Source organism: Papaver somniferum, chromosome 5 (assembly GCF_003573695.1).
Source record: "Papaver somniferum cultivar HN1 chromosome 5, ASM357369v1, whole genome shotgun sequence".
In the NCBI taxonomy this organism is placed as follows: domain Eukaryota; kingdom Viridiplantae; phylum Streptophyta; class Magnoliopsida; order Ranunculales; family Papaveraceae; genus Papaver; species Papaver somniferum.
The window spans coordinates 142,304,169-142,311,490 of NC_039362.1; the positions used below are offsets into that span (position 1 = coordinate 142,304,169).

General features: G+C 37.7%; 2 non-coding genes and 1 pseudogene across 2 annotated transcripts; all 3 read right to left on the reverse strand.

The window, feature by feature from the left end:
- Nucleotides 1-312: 312 nt before the first annotated feature.
- On the reverse strand, nt 313-510 carry LOC113285090. The gene has a single exon (XR_003328588.1). It is a non-coding gene; the product is annotated as a U2 spliceosomal RNA (small nuclear RNA).
- A 393-nt stretch (nt 511-903) lies between these two features.
- Nucleotides 904-1,046, reverse strand: LOC113284707 (annotated as a pseudogene).
- A 428-nt stretch (nt 1,047-1,474) lies between these two features.
- On the reverse strand, nt 1,475-1,595 carry LOC113284721. Its single transcript, XR_003328345.1, has one exon. It is a non-coding gene; the product is annotated as a U5 spliceosomal RNA (small nuclear RNA).
- Nucleotides 1,596-7,322: the final 5,727 nt, after the last annotated feature.

Sequence of the window (7,322 nt, forward strand, 5' to 3'; positions counted from 1 at the left end):
TGACAGTTGGATCTGATTCTGACGGCCAGGGACACCAGTTTCTTCGACCTTTTGGTGCACATTTGGTTATGCAGCTACAGGTAATATCTTAAGTGGGCTTGCAAAAACTTACGGAGGAGTCGCTGGTGTTGAACGCTCACCTGCTATTTCTTTAGTTCCACGATTTGTGGTTGCATTTTGATTCTCCAGATACAAAAAGAAGTTGGCAACGACAAACATACATGGTATTACTGCCAAGTTGAGATGTTTGCATTTTGGGGTTCCTGAGCCATAACAGGTGAAGCATGAACTCGATGTTTTCATTAGTTTTGGTGGGGGTGCGCCAGGCCTTTGCAGTAGTGCAACGCAAGGGCGACGCGTGAGATCCCCAGCAGCAAGCTGCTGTGATGGGAACTCCCCCATGAAAAAAATTAATTTAATATCGTGTGAGCCGATGGCTCACATATCAGATATTAAACTGATAAGAACAGATACTACACTTGATCTTAGCCAAAAGGCCGAGAAAGGTATGCTTGTTCTCCATTTGAGCTTCTGTTTTTATATTGTCTTGTTTCAATTCCTCTACTCTGGCCTAGTCCGTGTGGGACTAAATCTTGATTTCGATGCCTTAGTAGTCCTTGGACAAGTTAAGTTTAATTGGGAACTGAGATGAATCCATGGGCATGGTTAGGTCCAATTTATTTGGAGCACAATAATTGGCTTGATGTAGGTAAGTGCAGATCATGAGATCAAAGCTTAATAGGGCGGAAATTATTTACTGTGGAGTTAGTCTGATGTTCTAGCTTCAGGTGCAGGTCAATAAATAAGAGCTCATTTTTTCGTTGGCCTATCCTTGCAGAACGATTAGTCCTAAGTGTGTTTACATTCTTGCAGGAAGATTAGTATGAAGTATTCTATGGATTTAACCCTTGATTAGAAAGGGCCATTCCAGAAATTTCCAGCTGGCTTGGGAGATCTAAGGTCGAGGCAGGAATTTGGAAATAGCTTTTAACTGGCAACTGACACGTAGTACGTCATTAGCAGCGTCATTTCCCAGGCGTAAAGATGTTACGGAGTAATGCATCAACTAATTATAATCATATGACAGATTTGAATCATGGGACTAAGGGAAATTTTGTTACTTATGTTAACAGAAACATACTAGGCCCCCTAATAAATCTAAGAAACTGCAGTTGGTCTGGAGTGAGTTACTAAGAATTGTTTCCAAAGAATAAGGAAATACCCTAGCATTTTCCTTGAGCAACCCAAGAGACGAGGTCAGGAAGCACTTTATATAAAAGAAGATATTTGTAGCAGGAAGCACTTTACATAAAAGTTGCTCGAGTAGGAGTGAATATGGGCACAAAAACAAACTGATTAAAATAGGAGTGATGTTTGCCTGCCATCTAAACCGAACATTCTCCTTCGATGGGATCTGTCAAAGGACATGCCTTCAACAAAACAAGGGGTAAGCTTTGGTTTTGAAAATTGTTGGGTTCCCCTTAAAAAAGAGAAACCCTCCAAAAATAGGCGTATGCCGCTTATAAACGGCAAGCACACGGTATTCTTTAGTAAAAGGCGAAAGAATAGTTCGCTTTGTGCTTACCGCACGGCTGCGTGATTCATTTGGGAGAGTGAGGTGCTAGTTTTATACAGAGCAATTTGAGCATAGTGGTGCTTCCTGACCTGTGTGGGACTAATAGTCCAAGTTTCTTGCTATACTTCAAACACTGTGCTAGTATGAATGTAGTAAGTTCCTATCATGTACCATGCATCCAAGAACCTCCAACATTGTTTAGACTTTTTGATTCTTTTATTAGATTCATTGGATCCTTCTCAATCCTCCTTTTTTACTAGCAACAATGGCCTAACTACTTGTCGTCATGCCACAACATTCATACTTCTTTGGATTTAATAGGAGCCACACATTTTACCAGTAGGATTTTGGCATATGGAACTAAATGATAAGCTTTCGACAAATTAGCAATTGAGAATAAAGGATCGGTTGCATAACTTAGGTACAGTATAGTACATCAAAACAGCATCAGCAGTCAACAAAATGCTAAGAAATCCGTAGAAGAATTGGTCTTCTTCTACTGTGGAAAGTGTTCATGTTTCTTAATGACGCGGAATACCCGACTAAAACTATTAAAATCTCAAATGTTAAGCTAAAGGGCTATTTAAAGTTTGGTATCAATGTCCGACACCTAGTTGTGGTACCCAATATTTAAAGTATTAAGGGTTAGTACCTGGACTAATTGATCAAAAGTGTTAAAAATTGGTTTTCAAATCTCCATGATTTTGCAAATTCTATGTTTGTTTACTTAGTTCTCTTCTTTGTTTTAGTGATTTTATTTATATCTTTATGATTGACTTCAAATTAGATTGATTATTTTCATAAAATACCCTATGATTCTAATAGTTTGTTTTTATAAAAAGAATTTTTCATTTCTTTGTAAACATGAGGAGCTAATTTTCTTTTTATGTTTTGCAGAACTCAAGTAGTGTTTCATTGGTGATCCAGTTGTGGTTTTTGGAGCAGTGGTGTAGAGATATTCAATCTTCCTTTATTTCGGTGGTTATTCTTGCATCTGTCATGATGATTCAAATCTACAACAAGTGTAGGATTTCAAAAAACAGTGTTTTTTTTTGTATTATGCTCGTTAGTATATAGGATACACAAATCAGTGGGATTTGCTACCAACCATCAAATCAATTCGTATCAAAATTTGGGATTAATTTTTTCAACATAGGATCGAAATTGCAGAGTCAGAATGATGAAGGGTAGAGTTGGTAATTCGCCAAAGAAAAAAGCGCGATCTCCGAAATTTAGTGTATCTTCACAATTACCATACCAGCCTGAAGTTAACACCCTTTGAAGCTCTGTATGGGTATAAGCCTCCACAATTTAGTGTATCTTCTACCAATGCTGGAATCAATCTTGGTGCAGATGAGTATTTACAACAGAGATTGATCATGGGACAAATGCTGAAGGGGGTGCTTGAAGAAGATTAACACATGATGAAACAGCAGGCAGATAAGAAGAGAATTGAAAGGGAGATCAAAGAAGGTGATCGGGTGTATTTAAGGCTCCAGCCCTACAAACAGACATCAATGCAATTAAGGAAAAAACTGAAGCTTGCTGCCAAATTCTTTTTCCCTTATAAGGTACTTGAAAGGATTGAGAAGATGGCCTACAAATTGCAACTTCCACCAGAGTCAAAGATTCATCCCACATTCCATGTCTCCCAGTTGAAGACCAAGCTAGGAGCAGGATTGCTACCCCAAACTACACTTCCCAAGTTGAACAAGGACAAGGAGATGAAGGTGAATCCTCTGCAAGTTTTGGACAGCAGGAAAGTTAAGAAGGGTAACCAAAACATCCCCCAAGAGTTAGTGCAATAGGAGAATTTATCATCTCAAGATGCTACTTGGGAAGACAAGGACTTCATGACACACCAGTTTCCAAAGCTAATCCTTGAGGTCAAGGATTTGGAAGAGTATAAGGTATTGTCAGGACCCAAGTTTAGTTATTTTTTAAATTATGCTTGAGAATAGTTGTTAAGGGCTGACCACAGGAAGATTATAAGTGATCTTAATAAACCATGGATTATTTTAGGTGATTTCAATGCAGTACTTACTCAAGATGAGAAGGTGGGTGGTAGAGTCCCTAACAGAAATTCAATGTTAGAGTTTAATGATTGTCTAAATCAGTGTGAGTTATTGCAAGCTCCTAAAACTGGTTTACAATACTCATGGTATAATTGTCAACATGGAAGCAAGAGAATTTTATGCAATTTAGACAGAGTTGTGTTTAATCAAAAATGGTTGCAGTTGTATAGTGATTGGGGGTATAAGGTTGGCATGAGAATAGTATCTGATCATGCACCTTGTTAGGAGGATGTGCTAATATTCCAAAGCCAAAGAATACTCCAAGGAAGTTCCAAAAAATATGGCTCGGTCATCCATATTTTATGCAAGTTGTATCAAATTGTTGGTCTCAAAATGTGGTGGGGGATCTTGCTTTTCAGTTTATACACAAGTTAAAGGAGTTAAAAAAAAGTTCCCAATACATGGAACTGGGAAGTCTTTGGTAATGTCCAAGTAAAGATTAAGGAAGCTGCAGATAAAGTAAGTTTGGCAACTCAAATTTCAGATGCTAACCTATTTGATGAGGAGGCTCTTGCTAATTTATTTCAAGCCCATAATGAACATGCTAGTAGAGAAATTCAAGCTAATACTCTGATGAGGCAAAAAGCTAGAGTCAAGTGGATAAAAGAAGGTTCAGATAATACAAAATTTTTTCATACTAAAATGAAAATTAGAAATGCTAAAAACATGATTAGTGAGCTTGAATACAATGATGGTAATGTAATTGCAGACCAAGACAAAATAGTTGAAGCTTTGGTTAATCATTTTCAAAAGAAGTTTGAGTTCCAGCCTGTGAATGAAGCATAAAATTTGTTGGATGTTATACCAAAAATCATTACTGAAGAAGATCAGCAGAAATTAGATATAATCCCAGAAGAGGAGGAGATTAAAGCTGCTATTTTTGACATGGATCCAGAGAGTGCTCCTGGTCCTGATGGTTTTTCTGGTATCTTTTTTAGAAGATGTCGGGATATTATCAAAAATGACTTGGTAGCAGCCATCAAATTCTGTTGGAGGAGAAGATTTATACCAAAAGGGATGAACTCAAGTTTCTTATTCTTGTTGCCTAAGATACAATGAGCTAAAACTACAAATATATTCAGGCCAATTGGATTAAGTAATATGGTTTTCAAGATCTTTACTAAGATAATTGATAGACGCATTTATGTGTCTAATATATCTCAATTGTATATAGTGTTAGTGCTCGATTCTATACTTATTTGGTTATTTTATTTATTTGTAGGTGTTTTTAGAAGAATAAGGATTTGCGGCGAAATTGGCTGAAAATGCGGCGTTTGGATCTCCGTTGATAGAGTGCCGGAAGCGTCCCAGAAGTGTACCGGAAGTACCCCAGAAATACCCCGGAGTAACCCCGAAAAAAGTGCGGAAAATGCCCCAGAGGACACTTTCTATACGGACCCTTGATTTTGGATAAGGGGTAACCTAATTACTAAGGGGCACCCATTTCAAGGCACATGCTAAAGGGACTCCCAGTCTGGTTAAGGGGACACCACATTCAAAGTTCAAATAATGGAATTTGGCGGGAAAACTAAAGTTCACGTCTGATAACTTGCTGTTGGATTTCTGGGCAGTTTTGAGGGAGATTAAATCCCTGAAATCAATTGGGCTAGGCCTGTTAAGACTAAACAGACCGTATGCAGGTGATTTTATCGATCAACTTGGGCTGGAATGGCTGGGAGAAGCGATCAAAGTCCAAACAGGATACGTATTGTTCTGTCCAGTTTCAAGGATTTGTATGAAAGATTTTGTGAGAGTTTTACGCTGGATAGTTACGTACTAGGTCCTTTTCAAGTCTTGATAAGAGTTTGGTGGAAAGTTTATAGCTAACAGACGCGTACGAATAGCTTTGAGCAGTATTTTCCGAGACTTTGGAAGAAAGAAAAAATAGAGATTCTATCGGGATTTCTTTGAGCTGTGAAGTATATAAGAGGTGGAGAGAAGTGAGAGAAGATTATCAAGAGTTAGGGGTCGATTGGGAGGCCAGCAGAGAGGCGCAGGAGGAGTTGCAGGAATTGTACCTGCTGCTGCTGCTGCCATTAACAAAGCTCGAAGAACACGAAGAACACACCTGCAAAGACAGTCGTTCTTTGAATAGTGGAAAGATTAGCGGCCGTGGGTCTTAAAAGAAGGCGTCAACAGCAGTCTTATTTTTGCAGCGTCAACAACAGTGGTATTTTATCGTTCTTTTCTGGACGCCGTCTGTGGGTCGCAGAATCACTGTTTTCATTCTTTTCACTCTTTTAATCAACTTTTTGAGCATCAAATATTTATTTTTAGAACATGATTATTATGAGTAGCTAAACCCCATTACTGGGATGATGGAGGAAACCATTCTTTATGCATGAGTAATTCTATTTAATTCTTTATGACTATTTGCACTATTATGAGTTGTTTTATGATTTTTCTTGATTATTTGTGATTTTATCTGATGATGTATGCTTAGTCTAGGAACTCTTGATGCATCATGCTTATGATTTACATCTAATACTTTACAAAATCTAGTTTTGGCAAAGAAAATAGTCGATATTTGTTATCATTATAAGCTATAATTGTCTAGAATTAATAGTTGATTCGCATGAGTATAAGAATTGGTGGAATCCTGAGTCCTAGTATCTCTTGATCCTGTGACAATTTTGTATATATTTTTGTTTTTAAATCTATTCAAGTCCGAGCAACGAATCCGTATTTACCGCAAATTTAAGACTACAATAAAATGGCGCCGCCGACGCGGACTTGTATATAGATTTGTTTTTAGGTTTAATTTTTTTTTTATTATTTATTATTATTTGTTCCTTTTTACGTTTCTTTTTGTGTCTTTGATTTACAGGTTCGAAGTGGAATACTAAGGACTTGGGAACAAAAAGCTTAAAGCTTAAAGCTAAAAGAGAAGAAAAAAAAAGACATAATTTTTTTTAGGATTTAATTTTTATTATTATTTTTATTTTTTTGTATAAATCTTTTATTTATTTATTTTTTAGAATTTGTAAATAGGCTTTATTTTTCATAATTTTTGTAATTTTTGGACTTTATTCTGGACTTTGGGACATTTTTATTTTTATTTTTAAACCCTACGGAAGGGTATCCTTAAATACAAACTGTTTGCAGGGAAGGACGACGATTACGATATCGTCTCGGCCCCTCGGGTTCGTACATGACATAGGAGTCGTGGCCCGAGTCGACTTCAACGGTTCATCCCCCGTCTGGTACGGGAGGTAAGTCCATCGAAACACTCGCGAATCTCCTGTAAGCGAGTTATTGTATTCCTTAAGGTGATTCATTGATTGAGGACGAATTTGGACTGTTTTTAAATTCCTAGTAAAGGGCAAGGCCTGGCCATTACAAGATAAGGGTTTGGATTTCATCACCGTTCCCTTCTTGCCCGCCTTAGGAAAACGAAACCGAACGTGAACCTAAGCTTTAAAATTTGGAATAGAACGAGACTGATAGGGTAACGAGCTTAATAGGAAACTCGTTCGAAAAATATTGGTTGCTCTTTAAGCACATTTCAAAGTTCATGATGGTTTCTGTGAGTTGAATGCGTGACTGCGCCACCTTGTGATAGCGGTGAGGCCTTGGGTATCAAAGCTCCACTGAGCTTCCCTCGCCTCGATTCAACTTACATTAGCTCGGATTGATTCCAGAGGGGTGTGCTCAAATTGTAACGAATTCCT